Source organism: Vulpes lagopus, chromosome 9, assembly GCF_018345385.1.
Source record: "Vulpes lagopus strain Blue_001 chromosome 9, ASM1834538v1, whole genome shotgun sequence".
Taxonomy (NCBI): domain Eukaryota; kingdom Metazoa; phylum Chordata; class Mammalia; order Carnivora; family Canidae; genus Vulpes; species Vulpes lagopus.
Genome location: NC_054832.1, coordinates 44,209,019 through 44,236,109, shown reverse-complemented (window position 1 = coordinate 44,236,109; position 27,091 = coordinate 44,209,019). Strand labels below are relative to the sequence as shown.

The 27,091-nt window shown below is 38.3% G+C and overlaps 2 pseudogenes; both read right to left on the bottom strand.

The window, feature by feature from the left end:
- Positions 1–11,243: 11,243 nt before the first annotated feature.
- Positions 11,244–12,178, bottom strand: LOC121498590 (annotated as a pseudogene).
- A 6,797-nt stretch (positions 12,179–18,975) lies between these two features.
- Positions 18,976–19,098, bottom strand: LOC121499225 (annotated as a pseudogene).
- Between the last annotated feature and the right edge of the window lie 7,993 nt (positions 19,099–27,091).

Below are 27,091 nucleotides of genomic sequence, written 5' to 3'. Positions count from 1 at the left end.
CAAAATATGGCTGCTCACTAACAATGTACTTGATCATCCAAGAGCTCTGGTGAAGATATAAAAGATTCATGTTGTTTTCATACCTGCTAATACAATAATTATTCTACAGCCCATGTATCAAGAAGGAATTTCATCTTTCAAATCTTACTGCTTACGAAATACATTTTCAAGGCAATCACTGCCATAGTTAGCAGTTCCTCTGATGGATCTGGGCAAAGGAAATTAAAAACCTTCTGGAAAGAATTTGCCATTCTAGAACGTTAAGAACATTTGAGATTCATGGGAATCTCAAATATCAACATCAACAGGAGTTTGGAAAAAGTTGATTCTGACCCCCATGGATGACTGTTGAGGGGTTCAAAGGTTCAGTGGAGGAAGTAACAGCAGATGTGATGGAAATAGCAAGAGAACTAGAATTATAAGTGAACCCTGATCATGTGACTGAATTGCTGCCACCTTGTGATAAAACTTGAATGGATAAAGAGTTGTTTCTCATGGATAAGCAAAGAAAGAGGTTCCTTTTATTAAACAGAAGCATAATTAACATATAGTGTTATATTAGTGTCAGGTGCACAATATAATGATTGAACAATTCTACAAATTACTCAGTGCTCATCATAATAAGTATACTATTAATCACCTATAAGAAAGTGGTTTCTTAATTTTTTTTGGTAAATATTTTATTTATTCATGAGACACAGAGGAAGAGAGGCAGAGACACAGGTAGAAGGAGAGTCAGGCTCCATGCAGGGAGCCCAATGTGGGATTTGATCCCAGGGCTCCAGGATCAGGCCCTGAGCCAAAGGCAGATGCCCAACCACTGAGCCACCCAGGCATCGGAAAAGTGGTTTCTTAAAGTGGAATCTGCTCATGGTGAAGATCCCGTGAAGATTGTTAAAATGACAACCAAGGATTTGGAATATCACACAAATTTAGTTGATAAAACTGAGGCCGGGTTTGAGAGGACTGACTCCATATTGGAAAGAAGTTGTACTGTGAGTAAAATGTTATTAGATGGCTACGGAGAAATGGTTTGTGAAAAGAAGAGTCAGTGGACTCGGTAAACTGCATTGTTGTCTTAAGAAATTGCTGCAGCCACCCCCACCTTCAGCAAACAGCAGACTGATGAGCCAGCAGTCATTCACATGAAGGCAAAGTCGTCCACCGGCAGAAAGATCATGACTTGCTGAAAACTCAGATGATGGTTAGAATTTTGGTAATAAAGTATTTTTTAGGGACGCCTGGATGGCTCAGTTGGTTAAGTGTCTGCCTTTGGCTCAGGTCATGACCCCGGGGTCCTGGGATCAAGCCCCACATCAGGCTCCCTGCTCAGCCAGGAGTCTCCTTCTCCCTCTGTCCCCTCCCCCTGCTTATGCTTTCTCTCACTCTCTCGCTCTTGCTCTCTCTCTTTCTCTCAAATAAATAAATAAATAAATAAATAAATAAAATTTTAAAGTATTTTTTAATTAAGGTAGGTATATAATTTGTAGACATAATACTGTTGCACACTTTGTAGAGTAAACATATATAACTTTTGCGTACGCTGAGAAACCAAAATTTCATAGCTTTATTGCAGTATTTGCTTTATTGCAGTGTTCTGGAACTGAATCTATAATGTCTCTGAGGTATGCCTGTAAATCCACAACAGTATATGAAGGTACCCTTTTTCCACGTCTTTCTTAACATTTGTTATTTCTTATCTTTTTTGATAATAGCCTTTCCAAGTGGTGTGAAGTGATATTTCACTGTGGCTTTGATTTGCATTTTCCTGATCATTAGTGATGCCAAGTACCATTCCACGTACCTGTTGGTCATGTAGTGTCTTCTTTGGGAAAATATCTGTTCAGATCCTCTGCTCATTTTTATTTTTTTTTTAATTTTTTTTTTAAATTTTTTATTTATTTATGATAGTCACAGAGAGAGAGAGAGAGGCAGAGACACAGGCAGAGGGAGAAGCAGGCTCCATGCACCGGGAGCCCGACGCGGGATTCGATCCCGGGTCTCCAGGATCGCGCCCTGGGCCAAAGGCAGGCGCCAAACCGCTGCGCCACCCAGGGATCCCCCTCTGCTCATTTTTAATCAAATTGTTTTTTTGCTACTGAGTTTTATGAGTTCATTACATATTTTGGATATCAGGCCCAAACCAGATATGTGGTTTGCATTTTTTCTCATTCCATAGATGGTTTCTGTTCATTCTGTTTATCATTTCTTTTTTTTTTTTTAATTTTTATTTATTTATGATAGTCACAGAGAGAGAGAGAGAGAGAGGCAGAGGGAGAAGCAGGCTCCATGCACCAGGAGCCCGATGTGGGATTCGATCCCGGGTCTCCAGGATCGCGCCCTGGGCCAAAGGCAGGCGCCAAACCGCTGCGCCACCCAGGGATCCCCATTTCTTTTTTTTTAAGATTTTATTTATTTATTCATGAGAGAGAGAGAGGCAGAGACACAGGCGGAGGGAGAAGCAGGCTCCATGCAGGGAGCCCGATGTGGGACTTGATCCCAGGAGTTCAGGATCATGCCCTGCCCTGAAGGCAGGCGCAAAACCGCTGAGCCACCCACGGATCCCGTTTATCATTTCTTTTGTTGTTCAGAAGTTCATTTGTTGTAGTCATGCTTGTTATTTTTGCTATTGTTGTCAAATTTTAAAAATTATCACCAAGACCAATGTTAATATCTTACCCCCTGTGTTTTCTTCTAGGAGTGTACACACTCCTAGGGATACCTGCAAGTTGGAGCAAAGCACAAAGAGAGTGCAAAAATAGTACCCATTGGCTTCTGTACCCAGAAAGCACCTCAGTAGGCCTCTAGATGTATGCTAAATTAGATGCTTGCCCCCCCAGGTCAATACTTTAAGATAAACAAGTTAACGTTTTCACAGAAAGTCTGGGTGCTTTTTGATTGCTTGCCTCTGTGCTGGGCCCTGAGATGGCCAAGTTCTTGGGAACTTTAAAGAACTATTTCTCAGTTTGCTATAGCCTTGTGGGTCTCATGGACACAAAGCCCACTGGTGTGCAAAGCTAGATGTTTGGGGGGTTTGTCTCTCAGGTGCAGGTCCTAAAAGTGCCAGATGTAAGATTCCAGCCCTTTATTCCTCAAGGATAATTTGGTGTTGTTAATTCCCTCCCAATTGTCGGTTGATGTTCTGGGAATGGGATTTATAGTGATTGTGTCTCAACTATAGGCTTCCAGTTATGGAATGAATAAGTCATGGGGATAAAAGATACAGCATGGGGAATATAGTCAATGGTATTGTAATAGTGTTATATGGTGATAAATGGTAGCTACATTTGTGGTAAGCATAGCATAACAAAATCATAATATATAAACTAGTCAAATCACCATGTTGTACACTTGAAACTAATATAACATTGCATGTCAACTGTACTTCAATTTAAAAAAAAAGAAACAGATTGTATCTCTGTTTCTCCTACTCACTTTGATGATGTTTTTTTCTCATTCACCCTCTATGTAAGTGTCAATCAGCTAATTTGGGGATTTTTTTTCATGAGAAATTTTTACATATGTAACTGTAAATTCAGTGTTTGTGGGAGGAGGTGAATTCAGGATCCTTCTACATCACTCCCTTGAACCAGAACTCCAGTGTTTTCATTTTTATACTTGTTTTTTTTTTAAATTTTAATCAATATACTTTTTTGCTTGGGGACAGGCTCCAGTAAACTCCAAGAAAGGTGACTAAATTTTCAGCAAAAAAACTCCAGTCTTTTTAGCTTAGAAATCCAGAGACAGAATTTGATATGACCATAGTAACTGGAAAATGAGGAAGGATATTTGGTAAAAGAGAGAGATACAAGAAAGAATTCTAAATCCTGTGTCTAAAATTTGTCCAGAATTGTGCTGATTCCCTGAACTATGCATGCACAATTGGTATTCACTTACCTATGCAAGAGTTACAAAGTTTGGAGATTTAGTTGAGCCAATTTAACTGCCTATTGAAACAACAAATGAATACTTTTCAGAGGAATAAACACAATCCAGAGTCTTTTCAATTCACAATGTCTAGGATATTATCTATAATAGACATATGAAGAAAGAGGCAAGTGTGATCGATACTCAAGAGAGAATACTCTCAGTGGATTCTGACCTAAGTTGACCTAGATATTGAAACTGGCAAAAATTTTAAAGCAATTATTTTAATTATGCTGAAGGACATTAAGAAAAATATATTTATAATAGATAAACATATTTAAAATGTACGCAGAGAAATAGAATCCATTGAAAAAGATCCAAATGGAAAATCTAGAACTAAAAAGTACATTATATAATATGAAAAAATTACTAGCTGACCTTAATAGCTGGTTACAGAAGAAAGTGTCCATAAACTACTAGAAATTTATCCCAACTGAAGAACAAAGAGAAAAAGACTGAAAAAAATTGAACTGATACATGTGAGACAATAGGACTAATAGGATTAAAGAAGCATAAAAACACTGAGGACATACAAATTATTCAAGCATAAAAACACTAAAGCATAAAAATTATTCAACAAAATAATGTCCAAGTTAGTTCTTCTTCTGTTTAGGATGTAGAAATTCACAAAAGAATATGCTCCAAATAATGAGTAAAACTAGATGGTCTACAAAATCACAATTTTTCTTGCTTGCCAAAAAGTATTACACTCTAGTTCTGAATTTTTAGAATTATTGTTCAATCAATATAACCAAAATTCCCAGGGGTTTACAGAAGTAACACTTGTGAGAGAAGCAAAATCATCACTTCTGTAAAAAAGGGTCTTTGCCATAAAAACTCTGACACTAGAATTTTATCAACCACAGAAATTATTCACGGGGTCTAATTATTCTCCCAATAGTATAGTATAGTATAGTATAGTATAGTATAGTATAGTATAGTATTATTACAGTATAGTATTATTCTCCCAACAGTATCCAGTTTCAAGTAGCAGATTAATTTTTTTTAACAGTGTAATCACCTTTGTTCTGCCCTATAGCGGGTGGGAAAGTTGGACACATCTTTGCTGTAAAGCACAGGACAAAAATTAAATAACTCTTTTGGGTGCAGCTGGAATAATGTCTAATATTTATTAAGTGATTACAATATACCATTTTAAATTCTGTTAGTTGTTATTACACTTCATGCTTCTAATCTATTAGGTAGTTACTGTTTTCATCCCACTTCACTCATGAGGAAACAGCCCCTGAGAGCACGAATGAGGAGATTTCCCAAAGTCTCCAAGTTAGTAAGTGGTGGTACTAGAATTAGGACTTAGGCAATCTCTTTCCAGAACCCACATTCTTAAATAACTGCTATGCTATGCTCCTTTCCATCTAGGACAGAAAGTGTTCTGGTCAAAAATGACAGCTTACTGGATAGAAGTTTAGAAGCTCAAAAAAGTTAGGTAAGAGGTAGGGAAAAGATACTGGTTTTAATAATCTTGAACGACTTTAATGGCCTCTGTATGCTCACTTACCTCCTTCACAACTTTGATTTTAAAACACACTCCAAGTGCATTTAACTGTTCTGAGCATCTGTCTCTGATAATACTTTGTTGTTCCTTTTCACTGATCAGATCAAGTGTTAAAATATTAGTGTAAAAAATTAAAATAAAATATTAGTGTCATTCCCCATAATAGTCACTTATTTGTAAAAATACTATTATGATACCATGATGGTTTTCATCATGAAAAATGTTACAAACCTAAAAGTTTCAGAAAATTAGTATAGCTATTATCACTGTCATTTCAGTTTTAAAAGTCATCAAGCCCTTCCGATAAATGTTGCTCTGCCATTTATCCTTTGATGTCTTTTCAACAGAAATTAAACTATGACATGAAAAATAAAAAATAAAGTCCATGACCTTGCTATATTAGAGACCAATAAATCAAATTAGGTGAAGATGAAACTCTTTAGCCTCATTTCTTCTTTATCTACTTTTCTCTATGAAGCGTTTCAGATCTTCGGCCAAAATGGACCCTCTCGTGTCTACTACTAGTGTCCTTGATCCTGCATTGGGATCTCTTCTAATACTGCAATGGTCCTCCCATTCACCGAGCAGATGGCTGTATTGTTTAGTCACCTCAGCATTGGTCCCGGAAAGTACTTGGGTGTGTGGTTCCCACATCTGCCCAACCTCTGGGTTTGTCTATATAAGACTGATTCAGTAGGTACAGAAGATCCAGCCACCCGCTTACCTTTGAGATTTGCAAGAGCCCCATTTATTTGGTATTGAAATCAGGAAATTAAAAGGATTAGGAAAAGGATTAAGGAAAGGTGGAACATCAACAGAAGGAAACTAAGATCATCATTCTGTATGATATCTCTGAGCATCTCAATCAGAAGAGGCTTTCTAGTTACCAACATAGTACATACAACTGGAAAAAAAAAATAACCAGTAAGATGGTTTAGCAAAAATGCAAGTAGAGGGAATACTTAAAGTTCTTTCATTAGATTATTAAACGTGTTGTATTTGCCATTGAAAATAGGTATTTTTAACTCTTAGTTTCTCAAGAACTAACACTGTGTAGATTCATTAATTTGGTGTCTCTAACATTTCTTTGGGTGATAAAATTGTACAGACATGGAAGGAATCTCTTCAGCGGTGCATATAAAGATCAAAAGAAGAACAGGGGAAATCTTGGTGAAAGAGTTGGGAGTTTTCAGGATTATGGTTTTTTTTTTTTCAGGATTATGTTTTTAAGTGCAAGATAGAATTAATTTTGTATATCTCCAGTCTTCTAATAGTGGAATGAGAATGAAACAATCAAGAGGGGGAAAACAAAAAAATAAAAATTTAAAAAAATAAAAAATAAATAAAAAAGAGGAGGAAAACATTTACATATTCATAGGTAGATATACTATAAAGAATACATTCTGTATAAAAATATATTCATACTTCTATGTTACCTACTCATATTCAGATATATACTTATTTATATTTCTAGAGCTAAGAAATTCTGAACTTTTAAAAGTACTTTTTTTTAAGGTGTTTTCACATAGTTCAGTATTTAACAGTTACAAAAAGTGAAAAGATCTCCCTTCATCCTGTGTTCCAGTTACCACATCCTGTCTTTAGATGTTACCTATTGCTTGTGTGCTCGTACAGAGCTATTCTGTACAGGTTCAAATAGATACATAAACTTAAATATTTTCCTTTCTTACCCTAGGGTACCATACTACGTGCAATATTCTATATCTTCACGGGGTTTTTAAAACATATTAATATATGTTTGTGAATATTTTTTCATTGCATAAAGAGCTTCATTATTCTTTTACGTGATGGCATGTGGGTGAATGAGGGAATGCGGACCAAAGTAGTCCTATCTTACAATTCTCTAGGAGAAGCCAATGATTAAAATTTTTATGCTAAATTTTCCACGTGTTAAATACAGGTAACTAATTTTAAATGTTTTCTAGAAAACTATGCAAGTCACATAAATTATATCTGCAAGTCACATCTGGCCAGTGGGCTACTGTCTTTTAACATTTTTCTGCATTGTTAAATTTGAACAGTCCATGGATGAAGAAGCATATGTGTAATATCCACTCTCCATGAATGTGGACACTGTTTCTTAATGATCTTCTTTCCTAAAAGTATTTAAAAATTTGCTATCTTGTCATGGAACCCAAACATTCTATTTTAAGACTGAAGAAGTTACAAAATTGGGCCGGCAAAGCAGGACAAAAACACTCTTGCCTCTTTCTACAAGCGGATACCATAGCAACATATGTAATGAAAGTTAAGTTTTTTTCTTATTTTTCCAATTAATTTTAATTTTATATGTTAGCTTTATTTTTATGAGAGCTATACACAAATGTTATCTCTATTAAAAGATTAATTCTGTGAGTCTATAATTTGAAAAAGGCTATTTTCTGTCCCATCCTTACAGATTCTCAGTTGTTATTCCCAGGAGGCAACCACTTTCAATTCCTTTAGCTACATTTTATAACTGTTTTTTTTCCCCTAATATTTGCTTTCATTTCTCAAAAACCAAAGCAACCCTTATATTTGATTTTCTAAATTTTAGACATGACCTATTGACTTTCTACTTTGAAAGATCATTTTCTCTATTTCCCTTTTCCCCATTTTTCCAATTTCTCAATCATAGTCTTGGACAAGATGGCAATCTGATGTTCCATCCACTGACCCACTATGTATTATACTATGATGATTTATCCTTCCTTACATTGCTTTTTATTTTCTCAGGAGATCATTATCCTTTTTTCTCAGTTGCTTATTTTCTATGTGTCTATCACTAATTTTCCCCCAAACTCTCCAGCTCTCCAAACAGTCAAACCCTCCATTGTCTACAAGTTTCTTTCTCCTTGTTGCCTCTCTTGCTCTCTCTCTCTCTGACCTAGATATTCTCTCTGGAGCCCTCACATCTGTTCCTGATGAACTAGTTGTTCTCTGGCTTGTGGGAAAGCTGCCTCACCATGGACATTTCCTTCCCCTTTAGCCTGGAAATTCCCATATGCGTCCAGCTCTGTTAAGTCCCTTATGTCCTGGGTGCAGTGTCTGTCTTTGTTTACTCTCCTAATTGAGTACAACACATTCTTCAGTGGCTTCCCAAGAGAGGGCACATGGAAAGTGAAATTTTTGATAAAGTATTTATTAGGATTCTCTAGAGAAACAGAACCAATAGGAAGTATTTATATATATATATATATATATATATATATATATATATATATATATATATATATATATATAAAGAGATTTATTTTAAGAAATGGATTCATGTGAGGATGGAGGCTAGCAAGTCCAAGTTCTGTGAGCTAGCAGAATAGAGACCCAGCGAAGAGCTAACACTGCACTTGAAGCCCAAGGTTTGTCAGCCCAGAGACCTGGAAAGGAGCCAGTGTTGCAGTTCAAGTCTAGAAGGCAGTCGGTCATCTGCTGCAGAATTCCCTCTTGCTCAAGGGAGGTCAGTCTTTTGTTCTGTTCAGCTCATCAACTGATTGGATGAGGCCCACCCACATTATGCAAGGACACCTGCTTTACTCAGAGTGCACTGATTTAAATTTTAATCTCAGCCAAAAACACTCTCATAGAAACAACTAGAATGACGTCTGACCATATATCTAGGCATTGTGGCCCAACCAAGTTGACATACAAAATTCGCCATCACACACACCTAAAATCTGTTTTCATTCCACCTGTACCTTGTTTGATAACTAAGTATAGAATTCTAAGCTGCAAATTCTTTTTTCACAGAATGTTGGAGACATTGCCATGAGACCTTTTGGCTTACAGTGTTTCTCTTGAGAGGTCTGATGCCATCTTGATTCTATTTTTTCTTTTTAATTTGAACTTTGTAAGCTTTTGGGGTCTTCTCTTTCCCCCATTGTTCTCTTTACTCTCATTATTTCACTGTTAGGCCTTGATCTGGGCCTCCTTCACTCCCTGTGCTGGGTATCACCAGGCCTTTTCTTTCTTTAAAGATTTATTTATTCATTCAGAGAGAGAGAGAGAGAAGCAGAGACACAGGCAGAGGGAGAAGCAGACTCCACGCAGGAAGCCCAACGTGGGACTGGATCCCGGGTCTCCAGGATCACACCCTGGGCTGCAGGCAGCGCTAACACCAGGACTTTTCAAATCTGAGTGCTTACGTTCTTCATTTTTGAGCCATTTTCTTGAAATGAATTTTCTTCCTTTCATTCTCCCCACTCTGGTTTTTGGGGGATTTGTTTTTGTTTTGGAATTCTTACAGTTTGAATGTTGAGTCTCTTGAACTAACCTTTTTTCTTCTGTAATCCATTTCTTTTATTACTACTTTTTTGGGAACTTTCTCTACTTTATCACCGATCTGTTTATCAGATAGCCCCCTTCTGTATCATATTTTTAATTTCTAGGATTTCTGTTGTTCCTAAAGTTATACTCCTTTTTTATTGCATAGTGTTTCCTGCATACCACTACCTTACCTTTCTAAGGACACTAACTATAGGGGTGGGTTTTTAAAAGTTTATTTATTTATTTATTTATTTATTTATTTCTGATAGACACAGAGAGAGAGAGAGAGAGAGGCAGAGACACAGGAGGAGGGAGAAGCAGGCTCCATGCAAGGAGCCTCATGTGGGACTTGATCCCAGGAATCTAGGGTCTCGCCCTGAGCCAAAGACAGACGCTCAACTGCTGAGCCACCCTTAATGTGTTTTTAAAAGTAAAATAGCTATTTATTCAGCCCCTTATCATGCCAAATGTTTTGTGCATATACCATATCACTAGCACACCCTCTGTAACAGGCAAAATTATACATTATATTTCATGTTGCCTAATTATATAAAATACAAAGTGAAAATGATTTATCAATTCCTTTTAACATTACTGGTAAACAATTTAGCAGTAGATATGAGGCACAAAATCTTAGTAAAATATGGCATAGGAAGAGCAATAATGTAATTCTCACTTAGCTTGTCATAATTTGTTATGAATAGACAAAGGCAAATTTTTAAAAATATTGTATTTACTAAGATTCTGGCAAAAGCTTTGTGTAACAAGACATAGCATACCGGGCCTGCCACTCAACTTGTTTATGGTTAAGTCTCAGCTTCAATATGAAACTGTTTAAAAAAACAAATCAAAAGCCTGCTTTTCTTACATGCTAAGTGTCTTGGCAAGTATGCCATTAGACACAGTAAGGAACTTAAGGTAGCAAGAATAAGGAGTTAATAGAAGCCAAACACCGCAGCCTAAACAAAATTCATACAAAAATAAAATAACTATCACTGGTTACATAAAATTTTCCTGACTAGTTAAAACTTAGCAGTATAAAACCTACATTTTAGAATCCGTAGCTAACAAGGTCAGAAAGTACTGGTGTCTATTTGAAATGATTCCTCTCCAATGCCAACATGTGGTCAAAACTAATTCAAGTTCTAACACATTCTAATGCTAAAAAGAATTCAATATTGTTGAAGGAGAGGTAAATCCCGGAGCTTCTGGGGCTCTGTCATCCTGCAAAGGGCTGTTTCTCTGGTTCACTTAAGCGACAAAGAACAGAGTCCAAGGATGTCAAAGGACAAGAGAGCTATACTCAGCTCTGACCTCCGCTGAAGCATGGCTGCTGTGTCCACAAAAACAGGATGTGCGAGGATAAAAAGCAGGCTAGTCTACTAGCTAGAAAGATAGCGAACTATCTACCCCCCCCACCCTAAAAGCTCCTTCCCCAGGTAAATAAAAGTATAAAAGGGGGAAAAAATTAAAATCTACTTCTCTACAGAGGAAGGATTTTGAAATATTAATGCAATCCCTATTTCAAAAATGTTAACTAGTCATCTCTAGTTGGGCAGCGGGCAACAATGATGGCCCTTTCACACCATGGCTTCTGAGTGGCTACTGAATAGTCCAGGATTAATTCTGAAAACAAGGAGATGCATGCATTTTAGTGATTATGTCATAATTCTCACGACTGAAATGTCCTTAGATATTGCACTTTCTTTCTAAGGGAATCCTGATTTTTCTTAATGCTACCATGAGCATGAGTCAGGACTTGAACTAGAAGCTTTCTTTTTCTTCTGATTGTGTTTCTTATCCTTTCTTTTCCTGTTACTTTTTCTCATTCTTCACTGTGTTTCTTTTTTGCTTGTACCATCTTAATATAATCCGATTCTAATAAGGACTCAGATGATAAAGGTTTATCTTCAGGAAACTTTTTTTTTCTTTTTTTTCTTTTTTTCTGAGTCCTTTCATGTCCTTTTCTTTGTCAGTTGCATCTTTTGACTTCTTTTTCTTTTTTAAACTATCCTTACTGGCTGTCTGATTCAGTTTCCAACATGGAATTTTCAGAAGCTATACGTGAATAGTTCTTTTTTTTCCTTTTTCCTTGTTTTTTATCCTCATCTTCAGAATCTGAAGAACTGTCAGAAGAATGAGAGCTTGATGAAGAAGAATACCTACCAGATTTCTTCTTTTCTCTTTTCTTTCCCTGCCTTTTTTTTAAATAGATGAGCTCTCATTCCCCCCTTAATAATTTCTCCCTATTTTTCCAAATCTTTCTTCCTGTTCTTTTTTTTTTTTTTCTTTAAATTCAGCCAGTGACTTGGAGCCTTTTTCTTTTCTAGTTGTTCTTTCACTTCTTCCCAGGTAGACCTTGATCAATTCAGATAATCTTGGGTCATTGGCCCTGAACCCTGGTTTGTAACCCTTGATCTGGGCATAGCTATTGTGTTCATATAGGGCCACCAGATTGTTCTGCTTCCCCATGGTTCAGGACTGAGCACATAGTCGACACCGAGGGAGATCAGGCCAGAGAGTTCTATGGTTTTTTTAGTTTGGGGGGCTTTGGGGGTCTGTTTCCTCAAAATTTCTTTTTCCTTTTTTTTTGTTTTTCAACCTGTTTTCTTTGGCATTTCATGCCTATGGCTTTCGTCTGGTATCTGCTGAGCTTTGGCTACTGATCATATTTATGAGTGAAGCCTACACAGCTGATGGGATATTTGTGTGGGTGTTTATTGTCTGGTTGGCTTCTTTAAAGGGTAACTGGCTGGGCCGTTTCCATGGGATAGAACTTCATCATCTGTAGAACTTTGGCCTGAGGGAAGAATGCTCCATTCTCCTGTTTGGGAGATATGAGCCTGGAAAATAGCATTCTAGGACTCAAGTAGGGAAAAGGGTAGAGAGGTCTGTAATTCAGAATAGAGCCTTTCACTTCATCTTCCAGTTTATGGCACGGCGCCACCCACGTATATGTCTTGTGTCCATGAGTTCAGAATCTATCTGGTTCAACCTCTTCACAAAGAAGAAACCTACCAGCTTCTCCTAAATTGAAGGAAGGTGGTGTCACTACCCCTGCTGCAAAGGGTAGTGGAAGGAGGTCTGGGAATCTAATGAGTTCTTAACCACATTTCAACTACTTCCCCAGTTCTCAGCTGCATCTGCATCACCTCTTCTCAGAGTTACCAATGGCTTAATTTCTCAAGCCTCTCTGCAGTTAAATCCCTGATTCAGCTTAAATCCTGGCTTCCCCTAACACAAGCTTAGGTTTCAATTTTCTTTAGGCTGCCACCGAATCAGTTATCTCCGCCTCTTGGCTTTCTTGCTTCTAATTTTTATTTCTTGCTATTGTTTCCCCTGTTAGGTTACTTGTTTGCTGGTAGATATATCTCTTTCTGTCTTTTGGAAACCCTTTCATTATACTGTGAGTGCTGTTTTTGGAGGGAGGATGTTCAGTCACTTATTGAATAGTCTTCCCATCGCTTACAGTCCTGCGGAGTGGCAGTAAAAAACGCTGCATGCAGGACCCATGGGAAAGAGCTGAGAATGGCAGGACCTAGGATGCCCTGGCTTGCTGATGGCTATGGTTGGCGCTTTTGGCCAAGCGTCCAGTGGAGGATGTTGGGAGTTGAGAGGCAAAATTCAAGCATAATTAGCAAGAAGAGCAATTGCCCTGCCTTGGTCTGGAGAGGGGATGAAAGACAGATTCAGCTTTGCCTAGTGCTATTTTCCAATATTCAGGAAAAGTGACTTAATCAGTAGGACAAGACAGGAGGGCCTGGGAGCCATGGCAGGCCTCATAGACATCAAGGTAAAGATGTTTCAGGAAAGCCTCTCAGGTTAGAACAGAATAGCAGCCTGTAGAACAAAATTAGCTTCCAGGAGGAGGGGTAGCCAATGGGCAGGTGAGTGTTCAGGTTCCCTGGGCCCGCCTGAGTCTGCTTAACCAGCCTGAGTTCTGTGCTGTGAAGGCTACGGAGGTTTATGATTTTACCCCACTTCTGGATAATGTGAGTTGGTATCACTCTTAAGGATTTGTGAAAATAAAAACAATGATGACACCTTCCTTTCCTATGTTTGTTTCCCAAATGCCAAAGAACTTTATTTCGTCCTGACAAGCATCAGTCAGGGGCCTGTTGCTGCTGGCTGCTGACCGTGCTCTGGAACCTTCATTGCTCTGAGAGAGAGAGAGGAAGGCTCAGTCCAGTGACCCAGCTCCCTAGGTCAGTCCTGCGGAATCTGGGATAGAGTCCAATCAGGAGCAATGTGGATCTCAGTGGGCTTCATTATGAAAAGGCTAGTCCACTTTGTTTCTTTTTTTTTTTTTTTAAAGATTTTATTTATTTAAAAATAAATAGAGAGACACACACATAGAGAGAGAGAAGCAGAGACACAGGCAGAGGGAGAAGCAGGCTCCATGCGGGGAGCCTGATGTGGGACTTGATTCTCCGACCCCAGGATTACACACACCCTGGGCTGAAGGTGGTGCTAAACCACTGAGCCACCTGGGCTGCCCTCCACTTTGTTTCAATCAAGGATGCTGCTCAATCTAGTTTATTAAGTCCAAAACTGTTATTCAGACACACAGCTGTGCCACTTCCCCATGAAGGAATTGCTGTTGTAGGCCTTCAGCACAGACCAGGGACCGTTTTCAGTTGCTCTGATGTCATGGAAAATGTCAGAACAGAAAAATAAATCAGCATGGGTGTGGTGATGGAGTAGAAGACCAGCATGGAGAGGAGTCTGTGGGAATTGGGGTTTCAGGCCAAGCTGACCTAAAGGAAGGTGATAAAATGCTTCACACAGCTTCTCTTACCCTCTCTTATCTTTGTGTCTGGGGCAATCAGGACTAATTCCCTGATTCTAATTCTATTCAGTGTCCCCTACCTTATGATCTTATTTTAAGTCTCCACAGTTGGTGACATGATTTTCTTAAATAGAGACACAGAGGCTCTTTATTGCTTGGAGTGAACAGAGTGAGGCTAGGAGGGAGGGCCCATGTCTATCTCATTTTCAGCTGTTTACCTGGTATCCAGAGCTGTGATTAGTACTTAGTAAAATTTCAATAAACATTTAACAGATGAGTGAATGGGAAAAAAAAGAAAGGAATGAGGCTGCCTTGATATCAACAGAAAAAAAATTTTCCCCCCAAATAATTTTTTTGTATATTTTTTATTGGAGTTCAATTTGCCAACATATAGCATAACACTCAGTGCTCATCCTGTCAAGTACCCCCCTCAGTGCCCGTCACCAACAGAAAAAATTTTTAAAGATTGTACATATATCCCATAACATAGAGGGGCAAAACAAAAGAATTGTAATTTAATCCAATTTCCCTCACATATTTTGACCAAAAGGAAACTGTTTTCTGATAAACCACAATTGTAGTGTTCTTATAGAAAGGGGATTTGGTGGGGATCCCTGGGTGATTCAGCGTTTTGAGCCTGCCTTTGGCCCAGGGCGCGATCCTGGAGTCCCGGGATCAAGTCCCACGTTGGGCTCCCGGCATGGAGCCTGCTTCTCCCTCTGCCTGTGTCTCTGCCTCTCTCTCTCTCTCTCTCTCTATGTCTATCATAAATAATAAAATAAAATAAAATAAAATGAATAAAATAAATAAAAAGAAAGGGGATTTGGCAATGGTTGGAGAGGAGCATCTCTTTTCTAGGTAAGATAATACTTTTTTAAAGAGAATAATAATATAAAAAGACACTTGCTATTGAAAAATTGGGTATACATGTATATTATAAAACATATACAGTGTCAGCCACTGTGTTTTCAAAAGCGTTTTTCTGAAAAAAAAGTTTCCATGAAGGTGTAAACATAATCCCAAAAGTCAATTCTTAAATTGTGTAGATTCTTTTCATTATGATAAATCTACCTAACAGTATACATAGGTAATACATAGATGACTTGCCACTGAGGTATAAAGCAAAACATCGAAATGAGATTATACAACTAGCAGCAGGTTTAAGTTATATTGAAATATTTGGGGCAGCCTGGGTGGCTCAGAGGTTTGGCGATGCCTTGGGCCCAGGGTGTGATCCTGGGGACCCAAGATCGAGTCCCATGTTGGGCTACCTGCATGGAGCCTGCTTCTCCCTCTGCCTGTGTCTCTGCCTCTCTCTCTCTCTCTCTCTCTCTCTCTCTCTCTCTGTGTGTGTGTGTGTGTGTGTGTGTGTCTCATAAATAAATAAAGTCTTAAAAAAAAAAAAAAGAAACTTATCCATGTGAAATTGAAGGACATTTGGCTCCATTTTGAAAACTGATTTTGTTTAGCGGCCGACTGTATCAATCTGGTCAGGAGGACCAGAGCCTCTACTCCATCCACCCCAATCCAAGGTAGACCATATTACTTTTAAGGACTCTGGGAAAATGGCACAGAATGCTTTCCTTTCTTCATAAAACTGTATAGGTGATTCAGTGAACAATACACTATAAATGAGAAAGAACATTGTTCCCAAACAGTTTTTAGATAAAATCTGAAGGTTAAAAGTTAGACATTTCCAGTGACTATCCTATTAAAGTGTTTTACACACTTTTCTGTCATAGGAGACAGACTATAGATCTCAAACTAGACCTTTCTCAACAATGGAGTGTCATCATTACGACTCTATTTATTAGAAGGCCGTGGCTCTCACTCTACATACAGAAGCTGATAATGTAGAAGATGGGTCCATAACTTCCCAAAAGGCATGAAAGACCTCAAGTCCTGCTTTCTTAAAGTCAGCTAATGTGCATAGGTTACTTTAATAATTATGTGTTTCTTTTTTTTAATAATAAATTTATTTTTTATTGGTGTTCAATTTGCCAACATACAGAATAACACCCAGTGCTCATCCCATCAAGGGCCCCCCTCAGTGCCCATCACCCATTCACCCCCACCCCCCGCCCTCCTCCCCTTCTACCACCCCTAGTTCGTTTCCCAGAGTTAGGAGTCTTTATGTTCTGTCTTAATTATGTGTTTCTAAGACATTTGGGAAAGAGCAGAATTGTATGCTCATATAATACTTACTTTCTTAACTTAAAATAATGCTTATTTTTAAAAGCATAATCACAGAACATGCTAGGGTCAAACATGCCAAAATATTATGGAGAATCATTCTAGAAGGTAGTAATTATTATATTATTTTTTGTAATTATTATACTTTTAAATTTTCCCTGTAAAATGTACTTTTACCTTATTTTTTTTAAAGATTTTATTTATTTATCCATGAGAGACACACAGAGAGAGAGAGAGAGATTGAGAGAGAGAGGCAGAGACACAGGCAGAGGGAGAAGCAGGTCCCATGCAAGGAGCCCGATGCGGGACTCGATCCCGGGACTCCAGGATTACGCCCTCGGCCTCAGGCAGGGGCTAAACTGCTGAGCCACCCAGGGATCCCTGTACTTTTACTTTTAAAAAATTAATAATAATAATCCCCTTATTTAACCATAAAAGCAGAGTGAAATGATGCATTCGCAGTATCATGGGCACCAGAAATATATACTATGAACCAAATGCAGAAGCTCTTACTTCTTTCTTATATTTTGTCATTTTACCTTTTTTCTTCTTTGCATTTATTTAATCATTGTTCCAAAAGTATTTGCTGAGCATCTACTATGTTAAATATCCTTACGTTCTGGGATTTTAAATGGTGAACCAAAACATAAGGCCCCATTCTCCTGATGCTGACCAGTGGTGATGGTGTTTGGACTAATGGATAAATGTTAATCATTTATCACACACATTCCAAAATAAATGTAGAATGACATCTGAAATCTTGTCTGAGGAAACAGGGGATGTTGGGAGCAAGGGGGTAAATCACATGAGAGTCCGTAGGAGAAATTGGGGGTCTAGTTATAACAGGAGGTAAGAATGACTGAGCAGATATTCTAGGCTTCTTTTTTGGACCAGAGATGGAACAGCTGGGAGCTGTCAGCTTCTGCACCTGAAGGATTTGACTTTGAAAACCATCATCAGGAGATGAGTGATCTTTTATTCTGATTAGTGAGCCTAACCTTTAATATTATATCTTCTTATGTCTCCACATCACCTCTTTCAATCAATTTTGGCACTCAGAGTTTTATTCTTTTCTGGAACTGTGAAAATCCTGCATGTGTACTGGATATGAAAGTGTTGTTTTACCAACTCTTATCCCTTTTATCTTTTCACATAGTTAACATATTTTTCAAAATTCCAGAATATTAACTAGAATGTCAAATAACTCTGAGCAGCTTTTTTTTTTTTTTCTATCCTGGGGTGTTACTGGTTTATCTTTTTCCTAAATTAAAATCTCTTATGTCTTTAGTGTTCAGATAGTAACACATACTGATTAATAATAATATATTAAAAGTTCAAGACTAAGCAGGAAGAAGAGCTAGAGGCAGTTGAGAAAGATATTATTCTCTTCATTTAATAGGGATTAAATAAGGTAGATGAGAAGTTAAGTGAGTTTATAAAGATTGTTTAATAAATAAGTGGCAAAAATGGTATTCAAAGCTAGTTTTTTCTCCAAATCCTATGCTTTTTCTATAGTGTATCTAAATCAATATTTTTATTTTTTAAATCAATAGTTAGAAATACATTTATACTGTTTTAGGTTTATGTGGGTTTACTCAAGAATGTATTTATTTCAATCTATCTCTGAAGATTTTCCAATATTCTCTTCCCACCATATTAAACTTTATGTGATCATAAATTTTTAAGTTGCTGACTTAAATTTTACACTTGATGTGCAAATAGATATTTGCAGTAAATAGGAGGAGTAAAGTTTCTGAAGTAACATTGAGGTACTAACCACTGATGCTAGACATTCCCAAATAGTTGAATTATATTTAGACCAGAAGATGGCATAAGAGCTATAGCAATGGAAAATTACATGCAACAGATTGTAGACTTTCTTAAAGGATTGCATTGTAAACCAGCGTATATGTTATGTAATTATCTATTTTTCTGATAAAAGGAAGCATTCTTTATCCTGTGAAAATGTATACTTCCTTTTAAATTACATAATAACTACAGACAAAAACATGTAACACAAACGTACACACACAAATCAAAATTAAAACCACTCAAATTTCACAATTCAGAGACAACTATCTCTAACACATTAAACATCTGGGGGTTGGGAGCAATGTGCATGCTTTAGAAAGCTATGTTTTTATGCCTCAGTCCAAGTTCTATTCCTTTAGGAATGGTTCTTCTCTGGAGGATCAGAGTTTATGCCTGGAAAGGCAGGATTCATATCCAGAAGACCTAAATCAATCCTGAAAGTACAGAGTGCTGGTTGCCTGCATATAAGGTTGGTTCCACACTTGGAGATTGATATTTCATATTTAGAGATTGATATTCTATATATGAAGTTCTCAATTAGCAATAATCTTGCCTTGGATAAACCTCATTGGGTATGATACTGCCACTGTGCAAAGGTTACATATGAAGTTCTAATTTTCAAATCAGAGAAACCAGATTCCTTTCTTGGTGAATGATATTCTGGGTATAGAGTGACAGAGTCAATGGTTATAGGGCCAGGTTCCTTGTTTAGAGATTGGGATTCTGAACATGGAGTGCCAGGTTCCAGGTCTGGGAGACCAAGCTCCAAGTTTTAGAGGACACCATGTATGGGGTTCATTTAAGGGACTGGGGTCTGATCAAGGAAACAGTAATGACTATGGGAGGCAATAACATACAAATTTCTTGTGTGGTGCTTAGACAGAATTGTATGAGAGGGGAATGTCCCACATAGCATGAGTCCATGCAGAGATTTGTAGTGAGTGGGTCACCCTCCAGAATAGGAAAAAGGTAAAGGAACTCCTAGGAGAGAAGAAGATTGAAGTAGGATCTTTAAATCTAGGGGCTGTTGTTCAACAGCATGGCAGGGAATCTCTGGGTCCTCAGAGACCCTAAGGGCATAGGTAGCGTGGAGTCTTCTAGCCACAAGACTCTACTTATCAATGACCAGCAGATACTGAGTATAGTCTCATAAGGTCTCATAAAGTCTCATAAAGCAGGCAGGCTCTAAATAGCTAAAATTCCGCTTATTTGGGTTATTTAAAAAACAACCAAATGGATATGTAAAAATTTAAGTATGGTATCTGTGGGCTTCTGAGTTGACAATTCTTAGCTTGCAGTGAAGAAACAATTTAGCGGCAAATGCACAGAAGCCATCTTTGGCTTATTGACATAACATAGTATCTATAACTGAAATCCAGGTACTATGAGTTTCTACAATTGTAAGACCATGTTCCATATTTGAAGAAAGACATTCTGGACATACAATGGCAGCAGATTCCTTGCTTATAATGCCAGGATTCATATCTGATCCTTCTGAGACTGAATTGCCCAGTATCCTATGTGGAGTGCCAGGCTCCCCAATTGTAAGGTCGGATTACATGCCTGGAGACTGAGCTTCCACATACAGTTTTCCATGTTCCATGTACGTAGGGTAAAGAAACACACATGGAATTTGAAACGGACTCTGAATGTGCCAAGTTCCATGCTTGTAGGGTTCCATATTTGGAGATTGAGATTCCACACATGAAATGTCACGTTCTATGCCTGGAGGCACAGTTCTATAAAGGGATAATTCAAAGTCTAGACTTAATTATCAAGACTGAAAGGCTGTGTTTCATACCAAAAAGTCTAGATTCAGTATTTCAGGCCTAGTTGAGCAAATTCCATACTTGATGGGTTAGATACTGTTTCTTCAGGTTCAGGTTTCACTCCCCAAAAGAAAGAGATATCAAACAGATAGGAAGCCATGGTTTGCCTGGAAGGGCTAATTCCATGTCTAGAAGGCCCTGATCCACAGACAGAAGCACAGATGCCACACAGACAGGGAGTGATTCTATGTCTGGAAAGTCAGGATTCACATTTGCATGACTATAGACTTCCCATGCCTATAAAGTTAAATTTTCTTCTTGGAGGGTTAGGATCCATGTTTGAAAAGCTAAATTCAACACTTGGAAGACCAAAGTTCATCCTCAGAGGGCTAAGTTCCTCAAGAAAGTTTAGATGCCTAGAGAGAAGGCCTAAGTCTCATATGGAGAACCAACTTTTATGCCTGGAAAGGTATAATTCACACTTAGAACTAAATCAATGACTAAAAGTGCAACTTTCACATAAGAAGTGCTACGTTCCAATCCTGGGAGATGTAGGTCCTTAGAGCATCGATTTATATGACTCAAATGCCAACTATTAAGTCTCGATTGCCATGTTCCAGTCTCATGCTTGGAGAATGAGATTCCACAGATGGAGCACCACGTTCCATTCCTATAAAGCCAAGCCTAATGCTTAAAGATGAAGATTTCAAAGGTGAAGTGCCATGTTTGCTGCCTAGAAAACTAGGTTCCACATCTTGAGTTGCCAATCTCTGTATGTCTGGAATGCCAGATTTCTCACACTAAGGCAGTGTCCCATGCTTAAGGATTAGGATTTCACACAGAGGATATCAGAATCAATGCTTGTAAGGCTGAGTTCCATTCTTATAAATTGAGATCCTACATATGCAGTGTCATATTCCATGCTTATAGGGTCAAGTTCTATGCTTGAAGAACAGAATTTCCACCCCTGCCATGTCATGTCCCTTATTTGAAAGGCTAATTTCTAAGGTCAGGGCTTGAAATTCCATACATAGAGTGTCAGTTCCCATACTCGTAGGATTGGGTTCTTTGTCTAGAGGACAAGATTCCATATATGATGGATGGGTAGTCTAAGAAACTAGGCTCTATGACTTGGCAAGCTGAAGCCTATAATTAAAACATGAGGTTCCATGTCTGGAGTGTAAGACTCCTCACATGGCAAGTCAAGTTCCATATTGGTAGATTGAAATTCTAACATGGAACACCACATACCATGATGGATTTTGTGTATTCTTACAAGAAGTGACAGTGTCTATGACTGTTCATCCAGGTTCCATTTATGGAGACTGAGATTCCACACGTAATGAACCAGGTTCTCTGTTAATAGTTCCAAATTCTATGTGTGGAGATTAAGATACCACACATGGTGTTCAATATCCATGCTTATACAGTTAGGTTCATGCTTAAAAGTGGATGTTTCAGATAAGGTATTCCAGATTACGTGCTTTTAGAGCCAAGCTCCTTGCACAAAGATTTAAATTCCACAATGGAGTGTCAGATTCCATGCTTGGAAATTGAGATCTATATGTGCATAGATTCCCAGGTATGATGCCTGGGAATCTATGCTCTATCTTTTGTAGAGTCAAGGTCTGTGACTGAAACACCAGTTTCCATGACTGGAGTTCTGGGCTACAAGCAAATCAAGTTATGTTCTATGCTTGTAGCTTGAGATTCCTCACACTGAAATCCAGATTTACTGCTTGAAGAGTTATATTTAATACCAACAGCATGAAGATTCTATACTTGTGTGTCATGTTCCATGCTTGGAGATTGACATTACATACAGGGAGTTCCAGGTTTCATGCCTGGAAGACCAGGTTCCATGATTTACAGAGTGTGTGTCATTGAGTGACAAGCAACTTTAGATGTCACAACCCATACTTCTGTAGCCACCCTCTATATTTGGAAATTAAAAATCCACACATGGAGTGCCACATTCCATCATTGTTGGTCCATGTTCTGTACATGAATGTTATATTCCATATATAATTTCATGCTTTAGGTCCATATTCCATCTAAAGATACAAATCTTTATAATCCATGCTGGGAAACAAGTTTGCATGTCTCAGAAACACAAATTCTAATAGTGAAAGCCCATGATCCTTGTATGACTTAAAGATTTCAAATTTATAAAGCCAAGTTGAATGTTTGGAGATTAAGATTCCTAACATTGGATGCCATTTTGAAAGCTTTTAGCAACAGGTCTAGCTTCAAGAATGAAATTCCAAAAATAAAAATAAAAATAAAATAAATTTAAAAAAGATTGAAATTCTACGTATGGAACATCAGGTCCTGGTCTTTTGGGGCTAGATTCCATGTCTAGAGATTGATAATCCACATGTAAGGTTCCAGCTTCCATGCTTGTCTGGCCTGATTCCATTTCCAGAGATATTCCATATATAAAATGTTATTTTCCAGGTTTCAGGGCCAAGCACATGTTTGGATATTGAAAATACAAACATGTATTTAATGTTCCATGCCTGAGGGTAAAGGTTCCTTGTCTTGGAAAGCCAACAGCTATAACTCACACCCATGACCCATGTCTGAAATGGCAGGTTTCACTCATATAAAACTATTCTTTGCTTGCAGTTTAAAATTATATATATGGAGTGCTTAGTTCCACACTATTATGACCAGGTGAATTAATTTCTTTTCTTTTCTTTTCTTTTCTTTTCTTTTCTTTTCTTTTCTTTTCTTTTCTTTTCTTTTTTTCTTTTCTTTTCTTTTCTTCTTTTCTTTTCTTTTCTTTCTTTTCTTTTCTTTCTTTTTCTTTTCTTTCTTTCTTCTTTCTTTCTTTCTTTCCTTCCTTCCTTCCTTCCTTCCTTCCTTCCTTCCTTCCTTCCTTCCTCCCCCAAGCAAGTGGCATAGGGGAGGGGTACAGATGGGGAGATTTAAGCAGACTTCTTGCCCAGCACAGAGCCTGACATGGGGTTCGATCTCATGACCCCAAGATCATGACCTGAGCTGAAATCAGGAGTTGGACACTTAACTGAGTGAACCACCCAGGCACCCCAGGACCAGGTGAATTTCTTGTAGACAAAAGTTCCACATATGAAGTGCTAGTTTCCATTGCAATTGAGCAAAGTTCCATGCATGGAATTTGAGATTTCAGACATGAGATGCCAAGTGTAATGCATATGGAACTCAGTTCTTGTTTGGAGATTGAGACTCTCTGCATAGAATATCAGTACCATGTATTTAGAGCCTGGTGTCATGTTTAATGATTGAGATTCCAGACATGGAGTACTAGGTTGCATGATTTTAAGGCTAGGTTGAAGAAATTTCACACATGGAATGATAAATTAAATTCTTGTTGGGCCAGACTCCATGTGTGGAGGCCAAGATTCCACATATAATGGGATTTACCAAGCTTGTAGATCCAATTTAAATGCTTAGAAATGTCAGTATTAAATATGTACTGAAAAATATTATGCATGGTTTCATGTAATGGTGACCTCTATGACCTAAGTGCCAGGTTTCATGTCTTAAGGGCCAGCTTCAGTTCATATAAGGCGGTGCTGTGTCTCATGCATGGGAATAGGATTGTACACATGGAACACTAGATTCTATGCTCATAGATACATATTCCATCACTGCATTTGAGATTATACTTTGGAGTGCCAGGTTCTATGCTCAGAGATTAAGATTTCTTGCATGGAGTGCCAGGTTCTTTGTAGCCAGGTTTCATGCTCAGAGATTCAGATTACACAAATAGTATACCAAGTTCTATGCTTACAGTCTAGAGATTTAAATTCCTTATGGTTAAAAAATAGTTAATTAATTAATTCCTTATGGTATATTAGTCTGTTCAGACTGCCATGACAAAATACCATAGGCTGGATGCCTTAAACAACAGAAAGGTATTTTCTCATAGTCCGGAGTCTAGAAGTCTAAAATAAGATGCTAAAAAATGTATTTTCTGGTGAGGTCTCTCTTCCTGGCTTGCAGATAATCACCTTCTTCCTATATCCTACATGGCCTTGCTTCCCTCTGTGCACACACAAAGAGAATAAACTCTGATGTCTCTTCTTCTTTGTATAAGAACATCAGTCCTACAGGATTAGGGCCTCACCTTTATGACTTCATTTAACCTTAAGTACCTCCTTAAAGGTATTATCTCCAAATAAGTCACACTGAGGGGTAAAATCTCAACATATTAATTTGTAGGGATTTAATTCAGTCCATAGCACATACTGTGGCACATATGATCCACAGAGAACAATTTCCATGTTTGGGAGGGTCAATGCCTTTGACTGAAATGCTAATTTCCATGTCTGGAATGTAAGCTTTCAAACATGTCTGGCCATGTTTCATTCTTATAATCCATACCAGAGTGCCAGTGTCCATTATTCTAAGTCAGGCTCCATGCTTGGCAGTCAAGATTTCATACATGGAATGCCAGTTTCTGTACTTGCAGGGCCATATTCCACCCATGGAAGTTGAGATTCCACACATGGAGTTTTAAGTGCCTTGCCAGGAAGGTCAAATTCCTTATGTGGAAAGCCAAAATCTATGACATACAGGTTGGGCTTGGGCACGAAGACCCATACTCTGAGGTGGTCCATGTTCAGAGATTGAGAATCCACACATTGATGCCATTCTCCATGCTTGTAGGGCTTCAACCCCTGCTTGGACATTAAGGCAACATATATGGAGTTCCAGGATCTGTGACTGGGAAATCAGTTTCCACGTTTTGGCAAGCCCAAGTGAATGACTGAAATACAAGGTTATATATTTGTAGTGTCACCTTCCATGCTTGGAGATCAACATTCCACACATGAAGTGCTAAGTGTCAAGCTTGTAGATCCTAGGTTCTATGCATGAAATGCAAAGGTTTATGCATGGCAGACTAGATTCTATGCTTGTTGGGTCAGTTTTCATGTTTGGATATTGAGCATGTATGCATGGAGTGAATTTCATACCTGGGAGGCATGTTTTGCAAGGACAGCTTCTATGACCTATATACCAGATTCCAAGTCTGGGATACTACATTCACCACAGTAAGACCATGGAGACTCGGAGTCCACACATGGAATGCCAAGTTGCATGTTTGTAGGGCCTGGTACCATGACTGGAGACTGTACTTTTACATATGAAATGGCAGATCCATTCTTGCTGAGCCAGATTTCAGATTTCACACTCTGAGATTGAGATCCCATAAATGGAATATCAGTTTTCATGCTGTTTCATGTTTGTGTAAAGTTTCATGTTTGAAAATTGAAATTACATATATGTAGTACAAAATTCCATGACAGGGTGACCATGTTCCTAGTATAATCAACATTTATTCCATGCCTAGATGTCTAGGAGCCACATGTAGAAGTCCAGATTCCACACCTAGAGGACCAAATTCTATGCCTAGAAAAGCAGGATTCACATTTTGTACTAATTTCTGTAACTGGAAAGTCTAATTCCATAGTTAGAGGCCTACGTTCCATGATTGAAGAGCCACATCCTATACCTAGAGGGCCAGGTTTCACGTTCAGAGGGTTAGTTTCCACTCCTGGAATTCTAATTACATGCCTGTAATTAGACCCAGTCATAAAAACAACAACAACAACAACAACAAAAACAAACAAACAAAAAAAAACAGACTTTATGCCTGGGAAAGCAACCTAAAAGTTTTAAATCAGTATCTAAAAGATCAGATTCCATAACTGGTTAGTTAGATTCCATTCCTCTGGGCTTATGTTCTACACAGAGAGGTCAAAGCTCCTTATTTGTAGGATCAAATTCTATGTTTAGGGCCAAGTATCACAACTGGATGACCATGGTTCATGCCAGGAAGGCTGAGTTATGTGCCTTGAAGTCCAGGCCCCATACCTGGTATGCCAACCTCCCCACACATACGTTGTAGTTCCATAGTACAAAGGTAGGTTATACATCTGCAGGGCCATATCTGGAAAACCAGATTTCATACATGATGGGATGGAATTCATGCCTGGAAGGGCTACGTCCATGTTTGGAAAGTCCATGCAACTTTCCATGCCTAGAAGGTTCACTTCCACACTAGAAGGACACATTCAATGCATGGGGCCAAGTTTCACGCCTAGAGGTAAAAAGAGGGAGGGTCCTCATTCCATGCCCACAGGGCCAGATTCCATGCCAAATGAGCCACGTTCTTATGAATGGAAGACCCATGTTTTTCCAAGTCTAAAAGACCAAGTCCAAATCCTAGGTGGTCTCTTTGCGCTACTGGAAGGCCAGAGTCCATGTGCCAAATATAGGCAGTTCAGCCCTAACTGTGCTCTAGCTGGGAAAGATGATTTTCTTTCAAATTTATTGTTCCAGCAATGGCCATTCTAATTGCCAAGTTAGTCTGGTGACATAACCCAACAATAAGCAGAAAAATTATGAGGCAAGCCAAGAGTTTTTATGCAATTGCACAGTGTAAGAAATTGCTTCTATTGGATAAATTTATTTGAAGGGACAATAAGAGAGAGAAATCAAATATTTTGGTTACATACTTAATAGTCATGCTTGCAGAGCTCAGTTTTTGCACCAGCAGTTACCGGGTACTAACCAAGTCTATACCTGCATTGCTAAGTCTGTACCTGAACTGTATCATCTGGTTCCATGGAGTGTGTCTTATTATATGACAGATTAACTGTGGCACAGAGAGTTTTACTGGTTTTCCCAGTCTCCCAGCTGGATACTGTAGAGGAAGAATGTGGACTCTGCTACATTTTATGTATTTTAAATTACAATGGGCTCTGCCTGCAGTTTTGAATGAGCCCAAAACAAGAAGTGGTTAGCATTAATTCCCCGGCTGCACAGCCAGAC